Source organism: Schistocerca serialis, chromosome 4, assembly GCF_023864345.2.
Source record: "Schistocerca serialis cubense isolate TAMUIC-IGC-003099 chromosome 4, iqSchSeri2.2, whole genome shotgun sequence".
Classification (NCBI taxonomy): Eukaryota; Metazoa; Arthropoda; class Insecta; order Orthoptera; family Acrididae; genus Schistocerca; species Schistocerca serialis.
In genome coordinates this window covers 284,028,493-284,046,517 of record NC_064641.1, presented here as the reverse complement: position 1 = coordinate 284,046,517, position 18,025 = coordinate 284,028,493, and the positions used below count along the sequence as shown (strand labels likewise).

Here is an 18,025-nt window from a genome sequence, read left to right as displayed (position 1 = left end):
GAACACTTTTCATATTTCACTTCATGCTGTCTTGTATTTGTAGGTCTTGTAGGAAAAGTTGAAAGGAAATAGTACACTAAGGTAACTAAACATCATGGAAGGGCATCTTCAAGAACATTTGTATTTTTAGTGTTATGGGGTCTATAATTCACTATGTAATGGTATTCAAGTCTTAAAATAAAAGACAAATTCCAATTAATTATTAAATAAATGTGAAAACAGTAAAATCAATAGTATAATAAAAATTTCACTTAAACTTTGAATCTTTGTGTAAGAAACAGACCAGAGTTACATGATCCAGTGCAAAAAGTTAAAAAAAGCATTCAGAACCTGTAGTTATTAGACTGAGAACCCAGATACATAAGCCAAAGATTTTACTTATCATTCAGTTATTATAAAGATTTCCAGTTTTTCTACAACCTGAGGTTTCCAGTGCAAGTTAGTATTATCTCCTTAATTAGTTAGACAGCAGCATGTTCTGTGTCCTGTGAAAACTGGACTTATAACTATGAATATATCTGTAGAAATCATGGAAGTAATTCTTTTTAATTTCTTGAGTGGCTGTCAAAATTTAACAAAACATGCAGAAAATATAAATGAACAAATGAATAAAAATGTTAACACTGATGGGCATAAATGTTGTACAATTTGAATGAAATTTGCCTCAGATAATGTGGGGATATAGAGTGCACACAGGCTGTAGTTTCATGCCCATCTGTAACCATGAAATTAAAGTTTTTATAAGAAATAATCTAACAATATACATACATCTGGTTGAAAGCTATATTTGCTTCTGTACGTGTGCACCTCCAGTACCAAAAAAGTGACAGAAGCATCTAGTCATGAATGATGTATCTATGAACTATCAGCCTGAAGTGAGAGCTATAAAGTTAATAAAATAATTGGAATCACCACTACTTTCCTAACAAAAACTCTTGTGATTGTAAAAACCTTCTGGAACTAAATACACTTCCCAACAAAATGTGAACACCCAAAAACACACTGATGGATGTCAATATAACTTTGCACACATACACACCATTAGCAGGTATGCAAATTATCATAGTTTCAGGACTCTGTGACAGGTAGAAAAGCCACTAGAGTGTATCAGTACTGTTCATGTTTTATTGTAGGCCTGGTAGTATATATAATGGGTGTGAACAGCACCAGATGGTGAGCGATTACTGGGAAGGACATGGAGAAGCCAAGTACTCATGTGATATAGCATTATTGGCAGCTGACAGAGGTTGAAGGGGACCTTATTGTGGGCCTCGATTTTGTTGGCTGGTTGAAATGTGCAATATCTGATGTTGGAAATCACAGGAAAATGAAGGCAGGTATATTCGCTGTGTAGGTTCCCATCAACCGTGTCTGACCACCATACAGAAGGATTATCAGATTGTGCACCAAGCACACTGAACCCGTTCATATCCACACCTGCCACCCAAAGGCAATTAGTAGACACACTATAACATTCAGCATCCTATACCATTCGTCAGAGACTAGCAGCAGTTAGACTAGAGATTTGCTGTCATATGTGTAGGCTGCCATAAACACCACATCACAAATGGGTGCTGTTGTAACAGCGACCAGAATGGTCGTGGGGTTGTAGTGACAGAAACGCGGCGGGACCCACAGAGCGGCCTGCGAACAACAACACAACGGGAGAGGATGGACACGACCAATGAAGGACCTTACAACACAAAACAAGAACAGACAATAGAGTCACAAACCAAACAAGACAACCACCTCCACTCATAAAGCAACACAAAAGTCAATACGCTGTCTAATGCGAGGCGATATGTCCTGAGATGCACGCGAGGTCACACTGGCAGGCTGAGCGACAGGCAGGTGCTTAAGTACTCGATCGGGGACGCCGCTATTGGCTGCTGCAACCATGTGTTCCACTGTGGCGCCCTCACTCTAAATGTGGGTCAGGAGGCGCGCACTGCCACAGCTTATGGCGCGATGGTACAGAGACATCTATGGGTCTTCGATTTCCACGACGTCTGGCGGGGATTCAAATTCCGCGGCGCGTGGTACCAGAGGTGCATTGACTGGGAAGCATGGACTGCTGATGAATGGTATCATATTGTGTTCACTGATGAATAACAGTTCTGCACTACCCTGGATGACCATTGTCGGTGAGGATGGTGGTGAAATGGGAGAAGTTCCATTTGTCCAGTGTTTTGGAGAGGCAATGAGGTTTTACTTCTTGTGTCCATATGGGAAAGCATCAAGTATAATTTCAGGTCATGGCTGATAGTGATTGAGTAACTCTCACAGCAAAATGGTAAGCCACAAACTTCCTGGGTTTCATATGTTACATTTCATGCAACACATGCTCCAATTTTTCAACAGAACAGTGCTAATCCACACATGGGACATGTCTCTATGAATTGTCTATTTGATGCTGAGGCACTCCTTTGGTCAGTAAGATTCCAAGATCTGTTCATGATAGAATGTATAGGACCATCTCAGATGCCAGTTCCATCTCAGTGCCAGTATCCAGGACATCACGAACTAGTTAGAACAGCTATGGGCCAGCTCACTTTGGGAGAGGATACAATGCTTTATGATACTGTTCCCAAACGAATCAGAGCATGCATCCAGGGCAGAGGGTGTGCAGTGTCATACTGATAAGTAGACTCATAATGCCAAGTCCTTACTAAATTTGACTCAGTTTATTAATTACTGCAGTAACATAATACAATCTCCCAACTCTTGAAGTATCATTTGGGTTCCCTCCTCCACTAATGGGTGCATAACTTTTTTGTCAGGCAATGTATATCACATTCACATATCTGTTTTCCTCATAACCTTACCTTCTTTACTAAAAAAATCAAAATACGGTAATTCCAATTATGCTTTAATGTGTGGTGACCTCAACATTGATTTTCTAGAAGAATCTGCCCTAATTTAATGCTGTCATTAAATTGGAATCCATCTGGGATATTGAGCCACAATAATCAGGCACCAACTTATCTTCAATATGTTGTGTTGATGGCTTATACCACACATCATTAAATTACTATTAGTTTGAAATTCCCAAGCAGTGATCAGAGTGACTCTTGTCTTGAGAAAGGTCTCAATATTAAGTTACTGCTCTGGTTACCTAAATTAGCTTAATAGTTTACATGAAGGGATGTCTAATTTCATTGTGTTTACAGCTATAACTGCCTTCAGTTTTTGTTTTACTGTAAGAAAATATCACTACATTTGGGCAATTACTAGTTCTGTGTAACTTCAGTGCTTGCAGAACTGTCAGCTGAACATAATCTAAAAACTCGTTACAATTTATCTCAACTCTGTAGGCCTTCAGGACTGGTTGTAATTATGGAATTAATAAATTGGCAAAACTGGAAAAAGAAAAAAGTTTATAAAAGCATCTACACATTTGTTGTTTCAACTAAATTTTATTATTTTTGTTCAAATTTTTTTCATATTAAACTGACCCATTATTGTGGCCCTCACAAAGGAGAAATGAGACTGCTGAAAAATTACTCTTAAAAGCAAAGTGTAGTTAAGCATGTTTTCTCACTTTTTTTAATGAACATTCTTTAACCATCTTGAACACTCTCTGGTCCTTTTTCTATCCTTTTATGAATGTACTCCAGCATGTGTGTCTTTCCATACCAGAAAAATATGTACTGTTTTTCTTTGTCTCGACACCCTGCTAGTACTTCCCACTGAATTGTATTCTTATAAAACTGAAGGAGAATAATCAATAACATCTACACATATAATCCACAAGCCAACTTATGGTGCATACCAGAGAATACACATCTTGTACCACTATCATTTCACACATTTCTGTTCTAGTTGCTAATAGTGCGCTGGGAAGAACACTTAGGAGACTTACGATAAGATCAAATCCCTTCATTTAGTCCTCATGGTCTTCTTGTGAGGTGTACGTTGGTGGAAGAAATCCATTAGTGGAGTCCTCTATATACACGTGCTCCCTAAATTTCAGCTGTAAATCATTCAGTCATAAATGTCTCTCTTATAGTGACTGCAGCTGGAGTTGCATTTAACGTAACTCTGCTGCTTTTGAGCTTACTAAGCAAGCACATGATGATTCATGCTGCTCTTCTTTAGATCACCTCTGTCTCCTCTATCAGTTCTGTCTGGTAAGGGTTGCAGACTAAGGACGAAGTGGAGGTATTGTCTTTACCTCCTTGATGGGTGGACTGCACTTCCTAGGGTTTCTTCCAATAAATTGCAATACGGGATAGTTTTGTGTGGTTGTTACATATTAAAACACTCCATACTCATACTTCTGGATATGTAAGAGATGTAATATTTTCCCCTAACTGATCAGCAATTGTGTCATTAGTCAGATTGGGAGACAGCGTTTTACATTAAAATTTATTTTAAACATCTTCTTGTTCTCATTTTGACATTGTTTAACATGTGTATGCCAACAAGGCTTTTGCTACATTTAAATCTGTGACAAAGTTCTCTTTTGGAGCAACTTGCTAACATGGCAGTTGAACAGTGGCAATTCTTTCTTATCCCTCACATCTTTGCTCGTCACATAAGGTGTATTGGGCATTACACTCGACTTAATTTATTTATACTCAACGTTTTCAGCCTGTAGATGAATGTTTGATGTTGACTGTTCAGGGAATGTGAAATACGTTATTACCACACTTACACAGAAATAGCATCCTATCTTTGTCAACATTCCTATTGACACCCGTAGTCATGTGAATCAAAAAGATTGGGCCTGTGTGCGGAATAATGTAGATAGAGAGGTAAAAATTGACACACATGCTTGGAATGACATGGGGTTTTATTAGAACAAAAAAAAACAAAGTTCACAAAATGTCCGACAGATGGCGCTGGACAGCAAAACGTCAGTGACTGCGCATGACAATTGTGTATAAAAGGAGCTGTAATGAGAGAGAGAATCAGATGCGCCAGCAGTCGCAGCATGTTGACGTTACCTGAGAAGGCGCTTTTAGTGAAGCTGTATTATCAGAATGGGGAATGTGCTAGTTCAGTGTTACGATCCTATCGCCATAGGAAGGGGAATCGAACGGGTAAAGGTCCGTTGACAAATGCAGCTGTGGCGAGAATGATTTCGAAGTTCAAAGTCACGGGTTGTTTAGACGATAGACCCCATAGTGGCCGACCGAGCACATGGCATAATGCTGCTGAGACAGTTCGGGAAGAAATGGAAACTGTAGCGGATTCGTCTATGCACGGGGAAGTCAGCGCTCGTGCAGTCGCACGTTGCACTGGTATTCCATACACTACTGTTTGGTTGGCACATAGACATACCCTCTGATGCTATCCGTACTAAATCCATCGGCATCATGAACTGTTACCTGGCGATTTAGTGAAGTGGAGGGCATTTGCGGTGTGGGCGTTTCAAAATATGGCGGAAGATGACGATTGGTAGAGTAACATGTCGTGGACCGACGAAGCTCATTTCACATTCCGAGGGTCTATCAACGCCCACAACTGCAGCATTTGGGCTACCAAAAATCCTAGAACTGTCCATTGCAAGACGAGAAAGTCACGGTATGCGTTGGATTTACCATATCTACCGTTATCGGTCCTTTTTTTCTTCGAGGAAATGCATGATTCTGGTTTTGTAACTGCTACCGTGGCGGGTGAGAGGTACGCCGATATGTTACAGAATCACATCATCCCCAGCCTGGCTGATAAACACCTGCTGGAACATACGATGTTTACCCAGACTTCAGTTGGTGCGATTATTGGCTTTGGGGTTACCTGAAGTTGCAACTGTATCATGATCGACCGACATCTCTAGGGATGCTGAAAGACAACATCCAACGCCAATGCCTCACCATAATTCTGGACGTGCTTTAGAGTGCTGTTCACAACATTATTCCTCGACTACAGCTATTGATGGTGGACATATTGAGCATCTCCTGTAATGAACATCATCATTGCTTTTTCTTACTTTGTTATGCTAATTATTGCTATTCTGATCAGATAAAGCGCCATCTGTCGGACATTTTTTGAACTTTTGTATTTTTTTGGTTCTAATAAAACCCCACGTCATTCCAAGCATGTGTGTCAATTTGTCCTCTCTATCTGCATTATTCCGTGATTTATTCAGTTTTCAAATTTATACTGACTTTTTGATCACCTGGTACAATATGTACAAGAGCCAGGAGGGACTACTAGGAGTGGACGACCAAGAATGAAGTGCTCGGATTAAAAAGGATGTAAGACAGGAACGTAGGCTTTCACCCCTACTGTTCAATGTGTACATCGAAGAAGCAATGTCGGAAATAAGAGAAAGGTTCAGGAGTGAAATCAAAATTCAAAGTGAAAGGATATCAGTGAAACGATTCACTGTTGGCATTGCTATCCTGAGTGAAGGTGAACAAGTATTACATGCTAAATGGGATGAACAGCAGAAATGAGAACAGCGAAAAACTTAACATCACGACGGATGGTCACGAGGTAGATGAAATTAAGGAATTCTGCTACCGAGGCAGTAAAATAACCAATGACGGCCGGAACAAGGAGGACATCAAAGCAGGCTAGCAATGGCAAAAGAAGTCTACTAGTATCAAACACAGGCCTTAATTTGAGGAAGAAATTTCTAAGAATGTGTGTCTGGAGTACAGCATTGTATGGTAGAGAAACATGGACTGGGAAAAGCGGAACAAAAGAGAATCGAAGCATTTGAAACGTGGTGCTACAAACGAACGTTGAAAATTAAGGTGGACTGATAAGGTAAGGAATGAGCAGGTTCTGCACAGAATCGGAGAGAAAGGAATATGTGGAAAACACTGATAAGGAGAAGGGGCAGGATGATAGGACATCTGTTAAGACATGAGGGAATGACTTCCATGGTACTAGAGGGAGCTGTAGAGGGCAAAAACTGTAGAGGAAGACAGAGTTTGGAATACATCCAGGAAATAACTGAGGACGTAGGTTACAAGTGCTACTCTGAGACGAAGATGTTGGCTCCGGAAGCTAGTACGCAAAAAAGATGTTTTGCATTTGTGAGTTCAGTGAAACTGCGTCTACGACTGCGGTAGACCGTGCATTTTGACGTAAGTTTAACACTGGACCTCCAGCGAGGAAAAAGAGCACTGGTTGCTGGAATAAACAATTTGATGAAACTGGCTCTCTGTGTATCTGTGTAAAGGTAAAATCCCAGGACAACCACGTATATTTGAGGAAAACGTGGAGCAGATTCGAGTGAGCTTTGGACCTGGCGTGTTCCGCAAATGAATGAAGATTCAGGAGACTACATTTCCAGCAGTCCAGCAGTAGCAGTAAGGAGCCTGCCCCCCGCACCCCTCCCCGGCATCTCAATGGTCGATGTTTCCTGACAATGTATAAGGCATGCGGGGAATGGCTTAGCACTTCACTTCTGGCCTCTAAGGGCTCCTTATCGCACACCCTGTGATTTTTTCTTGTTGAGATTTGTGAAAGATGTAATTTGCATATTACCCCTTCCCATAGATTTGAATGACCTAAGAAAACGTGTCACAGCTACAGTGAACTCAGTGATGCAAGACATTTGTCATGGAGAGCGGGATGAATTCAATTACCATCTAGATGTTATCCGTACAGCTGGAGAGGGCATGCTGAAGATGTAAACTTCCATGTATGTATGATCAAATGTAATTTACAGAACTAATATGAAACATATATTTCAGAAAATACAGGCAATAGAAACTGTGTCCATCTTTTTTAATCGCCCTGTCAGTACAGTCACTGCTACTTCTCACATCAGCTAGCTTTCAGAGGACACTTCTGCCGTCTAATATTATATTAACACAGTCTTTCTCTGATTTGAAATGAAGAACGTTACACTCTGCAATTAGCGGAACTGAATTCTCCTCTCTCTGTTGGAGGGGTCCTCTGTCCTAAAAACTTGTATGTGCACACGACGCGTACTCCACTATCCTAGCAACTGCTTCCTGCACGTAATGTACGCCTGACCTATCAAGGGGGCCAGAGGGTCCTGCAATTCTCTTCACTCGAGAGCAGCAGTAGATAACTACACGGCCAAGGTCATCACAGAATCATCTGCTCCACTCGGTTGCAAACCACAGGACCGCAACTTGTTCAGGAAACGATGCTGCAAAATGCTAGTTCGTCTTTCACCCTGGGTGCAAGGCTGACTGTCTTCACCAATGTAACTAGCCGTGTGTAGGAACCGAGGACAGCCTTAGAATCCAGGCGGCAGGTGTGGTGGTGGACCATGCTCCGCATCTCTGAAGAGGGCGTTGGTTACTGACCTTTCTTTCTGACCTGACTATTATTTCCCTGAGGGGTTCCATCGCTCTCCTAACATTGGAGTGACCAGCAAACCTACTCAGACCTTTCAGGGACATTGGCCTCAGCCTCTACAGACGACGCCTCCCATTGTGCCTTAAATGTCCTCTCAGCAATGTGCAATATGTCAAATCTGCTTTTGAACTGTAAGATGACAATTGTGCGGCCAGTAGCCATTTTGGCCTTCCACCCAGAGAAGCTAGTCACTACTTATCATCTAAATACTAGTGCTATGCTGTTTCTGGGTGTTGCTCTACCTTCAAGGGTTGGAGCCCTACTATTTGCAACGGCCGCTAATTCTAACTGAATCAGGTGGATGTGACGCTCTGGTAGCGTGAAACTACCCTACTGACTCCGATAACTCCACAACAATACTTGCGAGCTACGCAAACAATTAGGAAAATGAGAAGCACTGCTCAGCATAGACAATAAATAAATATCTACAGATCACTTACAAGCATCTAATAATACAAGTGAACCAGACGATCTACACAAGGAAGCACTACACTACCGAGTCAGATCATCCGATACTAACGCTCGCAAAACACACAATCATAAAAATTAATGAATAGGCATCGTGCAGTGGTCTGGCCTGATCGAGGAACTACGTTTTTCTGACACAGACAGTTAAGACAGTTAGTCAGCACCTCTTCACAGAAGTACGCAATACAACGACTAAGCTAAATGCTATATGCAAACTAGATACTGCTGCTATAAACGGACTACAACTGCACTGCAAACACTTCCAAAGAATCTACAGCAAGTTCCTAACTTCATGAACATTGTATGAATATTCTCTTCGTGATGTTATGTTTGGCAAACGTTCCAGTTGCTGTAAGTCATACTTGAATAACTTGGATTTTGGAAACAATATTTTAGGATTTGGCAGCTTTTGGTAACTTCATCAGACTTTGTGCTATATCTGCACGGGGATAAAATGGGTTTAGGAACAATTTTTGTGAAATAACATGCTTTACCACATAAACTATTATATGTACAAGCCAAGAACTCAGGTTTTATAGCAAGTGGAGTTGATGCGCTTTGGAAACCTGCGCACTTACTGTTCAACTATCACTTCAAAACTTGGTAGTTATTGATACGCTATCATTAATTGAAGAAGCGATGGTTTGATGTCTAAGGAATGACATGTCCACGATGACAATTGTCGTTCAAGATGACAAAGATCATGCGAGAGGGAAGCTAATGTGCGAACAGGTAGATCCTGCTCTGAAGTAAAGAGCGATGAGCAGGAATGTTCTCCCACCACGTTCAAATTTTAAGGGAGATAAAATTTTGGTAGTATGTAACATTTTTTATTTATTAGAAAGTATGATCTCCATCTACTCTTATTTCTTACGCTTCTTTGGGAGGATGAATGTGGAAGTGGTAGGAGGGGGAGGAGGCTCATTCCCTCCAGCTTTCTTACCGTAATATTTCACTAAATACTGTGATCGAGTCTTTGTTCTTGAGTTGGACGATCCAGAGACAACCTGAAGAGTTGGGGCTTCATAACAGAAGATACGTCCTGTGATTGTGGACAAGAACAAACCACAAGCCACATGCTCCAGTGCCTCTTGTGTCCTATATCCTGCACGAAGATTGATCTCCTGCAAGCCACTCCAAGCGCCTTGGAGGTTGCAAAGTACTGGGCACATGTAATATAAATACATGTTTCTGACTCGAGAATTTTCTCCTGTGATCTGGATCTAAGTTGCGACTCACGTAAATTGACAAATGGTTTTACAGCAAAATCTCTGCTGATAGTTGGGTCCACAAACAAGCAGTTGACACCTATTGCACTATACCCTTCAATCCTCATAGGGAATTTTGTCGTGGAAAATAGCCCATAGCTGGACATCAACAATTCTAGGAGCCCACATTCAGTACTACTTGACAGAAAATCGACATTAAATTCTTCACAAACAATGTTTCTTCAAAGTCTGCATAAACTTACTAAAACTGTTTCTGGCTGCTTTATCAAGCGTCAGATACTTCCAACTAGGGACCCATAAGCGTCAGTAGTACTAGCCTCTGACTCACTATTGCGGCTCAGCGTTCAATTACCTCTTCAATACACGACGCGTTAACATGAAGGGCGTGCGACTTAACTCTATTTTTCACATATGTAGCCTCTCCCCCTTTCTTCTTGTCGGTTATACTGCAGTACAATGTTAACTGTTTCAATTGTAAGCATCGGGTGCTTATAATGAAACATTCCCTATTTAATATATTATAAGACGGAAACTAATTACTGTATGAGTATCAAACTTGGTGCCATTTATATCCAAAGTATGGGGTGCACGATTTCCATGCGTCACAGCGCCGCCGTCCAATTCCAACTATGACCACAGGTGCCATGATCAGCCATCGTGATTTATACTCTCACACACCTGATCAGTCGCAGTGCACTTTTTGACGTGTCAACATGAGTTTGGACAAAAGGAGCAGGGCATTATTCGTGAAGCTCTATTATCAAAACAACTTTAATGCTGCAGCTGCACTTCGAGAACATTGTCGGCTGAAAGGATTAAGGAATGGCCCTCTTTCTCCACCTGCTGTGAGGAGCATGATGAAGTTCGAATCAACTGGAGAAATGGGCGTCGCTCCGGGAGGCAGCCGACCATCGGTTGCGCCACAGGTATCTGATGAAATCACTGTTGCTATGGCAGACAATGATGCGTGCAATTTCTGATCGTCAGGCAGTGGACGTGCTGTGTCATGACAGTTGAACATCCCGTGGTCCACTGTACGGAAGGTGCTTCGAACCATTCTCAAATGGTATCCGTACAAGATCCATATCGTACAGCAGCTTGCACCACAGGACGCACAACGACGTGTTGAATTCGCTCACCACTTTCTGGCAATGATTGAAGTTGAAGAGAGCTGGCCCTGGTCCATCCTATGGACAGACGAAGTTCATTTTTCTCTGATAGGTGAGGTGAACAGACAGAATTGACGAGTGTGGGGATCTTCTCCTCCAATCGCTGTGCATGAAGTTCCTTTGTATGGTGAAGTGTCACCGTATGGGCTGGCTTCAAGGCTACGTTCGTCACTGGCCAATTCTTTTTTGAATAGACTGGCGCTCAGGGATCAAACACGTGCAGAGTGACCAGCCAGCGTTACTGCGATATGCTTCGTCAGCATGTTATACCTGCTCTGCAGGAGAGAGACGCATTGAACTCAACAGTTTTCATGCAAGATGGGGCCCCACTGCATATCGCTCATGAAGTTCACCCTCTTCTCCGAAACACTTTGGAAACGATTGAATTATCAGCCGATTGTTTCCAAATGCTTGGCCGGCACGATCACCTGATCTCACTCCCTGTGATTTCTGGTTGTGGGGTTACCTGATGGACAGGGTTTACCAGGGAAACATTCACACACGTGCTGATTTGAAGCGTAGCATATCAAGAGATGTAGCCAGCATATCTACGGAAACGCTTTGTTCTGGTGTGCAGAACGCAATCCTGCCGTTTCAGACTCTCCTGGACACTGATGGGCGCCATACTGAGCCTCTTTTGTAGCAGTAATGATGGTTCAAATGGCTCTGAGCACTACGGGACTTAACATCTTCGGTCATCAGTCCCATAGAACTTAGAACTACTTAAACCTAACTAACCTAAGGACATCACACACATCCATGCCCGAGGCAGGATTTGAACCTGCGACCTTAGCGTTCGCGCGGTTCCAGACTGAAGCGCCTAGAACCCTCGACCACAACGGCCGGCTCGACCTACTATCGATATAAACCCGTCCAGACGATAGCAGCTTCACCTGGCGAGGAATGACTGCTAGTCAGACACGTGCACGGTGCATGTAGTATTAGTGAGCATGCTGTCCGTGTGTGGAATGGGAAGGTGCGCGATCTATCTGAGTTTGACCGAGGGCAGAATGTGATGGCCCGGAGATTCGTTACGAGTATTTCGGAAACTGCATGACTTGTCGTGCTCTAGGAGTGCTATGGTGAGTGTCTTCAAAACATGGCGACACCAATGTGAAACACGTCGAGACGTTGTGGGGTCGGGCGTCCACCCATCATTACAGATATCGGACGTCGTAGACTGGGCAGACTGGTAAAACAGGACAGGTGGCGAACTGTGGTGGAACTAACATCAGACTTTAATGCTGGGCAGAGCACAAGTGTGTCTGAACATACATTGCACCGAACACTCCCAACGATGGGCCTCCGCAGCGGATGACCCATGCATGTGCCAATGTTAACAGCACAACATTGGCAAATACGACTGAAATGGGCACGCGACCATCGGCACTGAACCATGGCGCAGTGGCAGATCGTTGCAATGGTTCGATTAATCCCGATACCTTCATCATGGCGACGGGAGGGCGCGAATCCGCCGTCTTCCAGGGAAACAGCTCCTTACCATCTGTCCTGTGCGACGGAGACAGCTGAAGGCTGCTCCATTATGCCTGGATTACATTCACGTGTGCATCCATGGATCCATGGGAGCTAGTGCAAGGCACCATGATGGCCAAGGAGTATCGTACACTGGTTGCAGACCACGTAGATCGCTTCATGAGAATCATGGTTCCCGACGGCACTGGCATTTTCAACAAGCTAAGGCGCCATGTTAGAAGGCCAGGAGTGTATAATGGAGTGGTAGAGGAACACAGTGACGAGTTTCAATTGATGTTCTGCCCCCCCCCCCCTCCCCAAAACTCGCCAGATCTAAACCCAATTGAACAAATAGTTCAAATGGCTCTGTGCACTATGGGACTTAACTTCTAAGGTCATCAGTCCCCTAGAACTTAGAACTACTTAAACCTAACTAACCTAAGGACATCACACACATCCATGCCCGAGGCAGGATTCGAACCTGCGACCGTAGCGGTCACGCGGTTCCAGACTGTAGCGCCTAGAACCGTTCGGCCACCCCGGCCGGCCCATTTGAGCACATCTGTGATGTAACTGAACGTGGCGTCAGAGCTCGTAGCCACCTTCCCAGGAATTTACGGGAATTAGGTTACTTGTGTGTGCAGATGTGGTGCCAACTCTCTCCAGCGGGCTACCAAGGCCTCATTGCTTCCATCTGTTGTTATCTGTGCGAAAGGTGGACGTACCAGCTATTAGGTATAGGTAGGTGGTCATAATATTTTGGCTGATCAGTGCATCTAATCATGTTTTCCGAGATCCTTCTCAAAAGAGCCTAAATCATAGGTCACATCGCTGAGCGCTGCACTTAACTTAAAATTACTAGTTACATGGAAATTACTTCTGAAATGGTTTTGTATCCGAAAGGGTTTCGCTACGGAGTGAAAATTTATTCCGGCTGTTTTGTACGTCTGCTCTCGAACTTCTTGGTGTTCTTTCTTTCGTCCACAATCTCCAAGGTATTAACGCTACGGTGCTGGATACACAGGGGATGGACAAAAATATAGAAACACCAGACACAACACGTAACTGCAGCTAATACGGTGTAGGAAAACCGTTGGGATTTAAGACAGATGCCACTCGTCTTGGAATCGATAAATTCTTTCTTTCTCGGGCCTTTGTCCCGCTCCAATGTGGGGTTGGCTTGTTATGACGGATTTGGCAGTGTTCATTACAGAGGGTGGCCGGATGCCCTTCCTGCCTCCACCCCAAACTCCCTGGGCTGGATGTAGTGTATCCCAGCTGTCTGCATCTAGTGTAAGTCACGAAAGAGTGCGAACGTTTTCAAATGTCTGTGAGTCGTGTAAATGAGGCGGAACTTGGGGACCAGCCCAGTATTCACCTAGCGGGACGTGGAAAAAAGCCTAAAAACCACCAGGCTGTCCGGCATACCGGCCCTCGTCGTTAATCCGCCGGGCGAATTCGATCCGGGGCCGGCGCGCCTACCCGAGTCCAGGAAGCAGCGCATTAGCGCTCTCGGCTACGCTGACGGGTCTTAGAATTGATAAATACAGGTTCTGTATGGCTTTCAAGGGCGTCTTATACCTTTCTTCCAGCAAAATGCTGGCAAGTTCAGATAACGATGCTGGAGGTGGATAGCGATCACGCACCCTTCTCACCAAAGTAGTCCGCAGAAGGTCAATAACAGTGAGGTCTGGTGACTGTGGTAATCAAGATAGATGTAGGAGATCATACCTGCGTTCACAAAACCAGTGCTGGACAATGAGAGCTGTGTGAACATGAGACCTGTCGTCCAGGAACACAGCATCACCATTGCGAAACAAACATTGTACCACGGGATGAACCTGATCAACGGAAAAGGTCATATAACCCTTGGCAACAATGCGACCTTAGAGAGTAACCTTGATGCTCGTGGAATACCACGATATATTTGCCCAAGTCATCACTCTTGGGGCGTAAACTCGACGAGAAGTTGGAAACAGTGTGTGCAACGAGGGTGATCCGACCGAATGATTTTCTTACGCTGCTCCACAATCTACGTTTTATGGCTTCATCGCCATGTTTTCCTGTTGTGGCCATTTGCATCACTGATGAGTGGTTTTTAGAAATCCAACTCGCCATTCAATTGCCTCCTTATAGAGCTCCCATCGTTTTTTGGTACTGACGCCCTGAGTTTGCGAGTGCGGCATTCAGTTCTGTAGTGACTTTTACAGTTGACGTTCCCTTATTTTTCGTCACATGCTCTCAAGTGACCGTATTCACGATCACTCAACACACGCAATCGTTCGTGTTGTGATTTAGCGGATTATGTTTTCCCGATTCACGTGTGTGAATGCAGTATAAATATTCTGTAAAGTGCCTCTTCAAACGTCCAACACTTCGGCTACCTCGGTTATGGAAGCTGTCACCATACGAGCACCAACAATTTGCCCCACTTAGTTGCGACATAAAGCACTCACAACTACACAGAACAATGTTCTGACCACGACTGACACTTACAAGGCGCTGAGACATGGCAAACGTGTCGTTCATGGTCAAATATAACAGCACCACCTGCAGGCTTCGCTAGCATGTGTGTTTACTTTCAAACATACGTTTGTCGCGATATTTCCGTAACTTGCCCAGTCCCTGCAGGCTAGACTAAAGCTACCAGACTTTGCAGCTGCTCCTGGATCTTTTCACTGGTTAGGAAAGCCTAACTGTAATCCAGTCTTCTGGTCTAGCCCCAACATTACTATCGCAAAGTGCATCTTGCGAAACTTTTAACTCTTCTTATTGCCACATTGCTCTAGAAGTCTACTACCATTAGTGGACCAAATGACACAAAAATGTTCAAATGTGTGTGAAATCTTATGGGACTTAACTGCTAAGGTCATCAATCCCTAAGCTTACACACTACCTAACTTAAATTATCCTAAGGACAAACACACACACCCATGCCCGAGGGAGGACTCGAACCTCCGCCGGGCCAAATGACACACGGCTATAGCGATTATTTATTTATGTCCCCCTTCCACCTAAATTTGATGTAAAAAGTGAAGATTTCACAGCTTCTGGCGTTTTTCCAGTGATCATACTCCGATAAGATGTAGCTTCAGGAACACCGTCCACGCGAGATTGGGTACTGCCAAGTGTCAATGCCGGCACGTGACACGACAAGGAAAGTATTTAAGCGGAGCAGAGGTGAATGGGGAATCACTCTAACGACGATACGATACAAAGTGGAAATTATCTGACGTAAGTCACTTCGACAAAGGCAGATTCTTAAGACCGACGGTTGGGCATCTGGCATCTGGGAATCGGCGAAGCTGGCCGGCTGTTCGCGTGCAGCAGGATTGGAGGGGATGTGTGGCACATTTTACGACAGAGGGTAATACTGATGTAGGCACAAATGTTTCGGGATACCCATTCAGCGCACATTTGGTTGTACGAATAAAAAAAGAGAACATTCTCTGCAAAAGATTCTCAGAGCAAAAGAAAATTATTTGAGACAGTTCTTAGTTTCGTATGAATAAAAAATTCGAAGTTTATTCTCTGACGAGAGAACTCTTTCTCACTATCTCCCCTCCTTCTTGAGAAGTTTCTCTATGTGTGTCGTACGCCGCGTCCGGCACAGAATACGTGCGTTATCTTACATTTCACTTCAACTCGCTCAGACAGGCAAACTATTCAGTATAAAAATATGGAACTAGCATCAATGTGTTCTGGAAGAGTTGCACTACGTTTCGATTTTAGTTTTATGTGCGGCAACAAATTATTAAAGCGAATGGCTCTGAGCACTATGGGACTTATCTTATGAGGTAATCAGTTTCCTAGAACTTAGAACTACTTAAACCTAACTAACCTCAGGACATCACACACATCCATGCCCGAGGCAGGATTCGAACCTGCGACCGTAGCGGTCGCGCGGTTCCTGACTGTAGCGCCTAGAACCGCTCGGCCACTCCGGCCGGCTTATTAAAGCGATTACGGACAGTTTACGAAAGTGCATTTTCTGACGAAGTTAGCGAATTTTCAACACACAGGAAACTATTTTGTTTTCGAAGTTAGGTGAACGCATTGTGAAACGAAATCCTAGGCATATAGCACATTTTCATCTACTCCAAATCCGAACTCTGTCAGAGTTTTATAATACGAGATAATTTTGGTTAAATGTGACGCATAATAGTCTGCTCGTGTGACAAGTACTTAGGCGCCACCCGTGCGATTTCGTTACAAGAAACAGACTGCTAAGTTTTTAATAAACCAGTTGTTAATTATTCTGACTTGCCTACTTATTTCTGACATAATAAAATATAAGATTTATGCTGTAATAAAACGTGATGATGAACATCTGAAAATGTCAGTGACACCGTTCTCTGGTGTATACCTAAGTCATCCTCTACACCTGTTTGAAAACCTGTGTCTGCTAAATAGCACAAAAACTTTTTCGGGAAGGAATTTCACCAGCCAAATAATGCTTTTATTGTTAAACTTTATAAGCTTATGTAGTTTCTCCCATCAATATTTGTTCAGGCTACGAATATCTTTTTTTTACATTCTGAGCAACTTAAGTTCTGCCATTTTTACTAAAAAAGCTCGATAAAACTTAACCTCAATAGAACTTACTCAGCTCAAAGTATGCTACAGAGCTCCCTATAACAAAAAAAAAGTTATCTGCTTCCGAGAAAGTTCTTTAGTTTTGTTCACACGAAATCTGAGAACGTTCCTCGCATTGAGCAGTTTCCCCCACCCTTTTACTCAAGCTGTGAACATTCTCAGATGAAGTATATTGTCCGACTCCCTTTATTCAATCAAACCTGAGAATAAAGTGTGTTCTTCGCTTTATTCATACGACACATTGTTGAACTTTGGACTCGACAGAAGGCGGCCGGCCGGAGTGGCCGAGCGGTTCTAGGCGCTACAGTCTGGAACCGCGCGACCGCTACGGTCGCAGGTTCGAATCCTGCCTCGGGCATGGATGTGTGTGATGTCCTTAGGTTAGTTAGGTTTAAGTAGTTCTAAGTTCTAGGGGACTGATTACCTCATAAGTTAAGTCCCATAGTGCTCAGAGCCATTTGAACCATTTGAACAGCAGGCGACCTCTACGTGTTCCCATGTTGATCCAATGACATCGTCAATTACAATTGTGATCTGTCAATGCATCAAAGGAAACATGTAGCCTGGTCAAATGAATCACAGTTATTGTTATACCTTGTCGATACTCATGCCTAGATATGACGTCATCAAGGCGAACGGCTACTCGAACATAATCTGCACCATGGACGCATACCCGGTAGTCGCTTGTTATGCTATGGGGAACATTTCCGTGAGCTTCCATGGACCTGTGGCCTAAGCCACTAAAGCATTTATGGTCTACATTGTTACATGATACTGTCAAACAGAGAGAAAGGCGAA

The 18,025-nt window shown here is 43.4% G+C and overlaps 1 protein-coding gene across 1 annotated transcript in view; it reads right to left on the bottom strand.

Annotated features, from left to right (window-relative positions):
- LOC126474174 (dual oxidase) overlaps positions 1-18,025 on the bottom strand; it is a 547,064-nt gene that overhangs the window by 10,527 nt on the left and 518,512 nt on the right. The gene's annotated exons all lie outside the window — the stretch shown is intronic.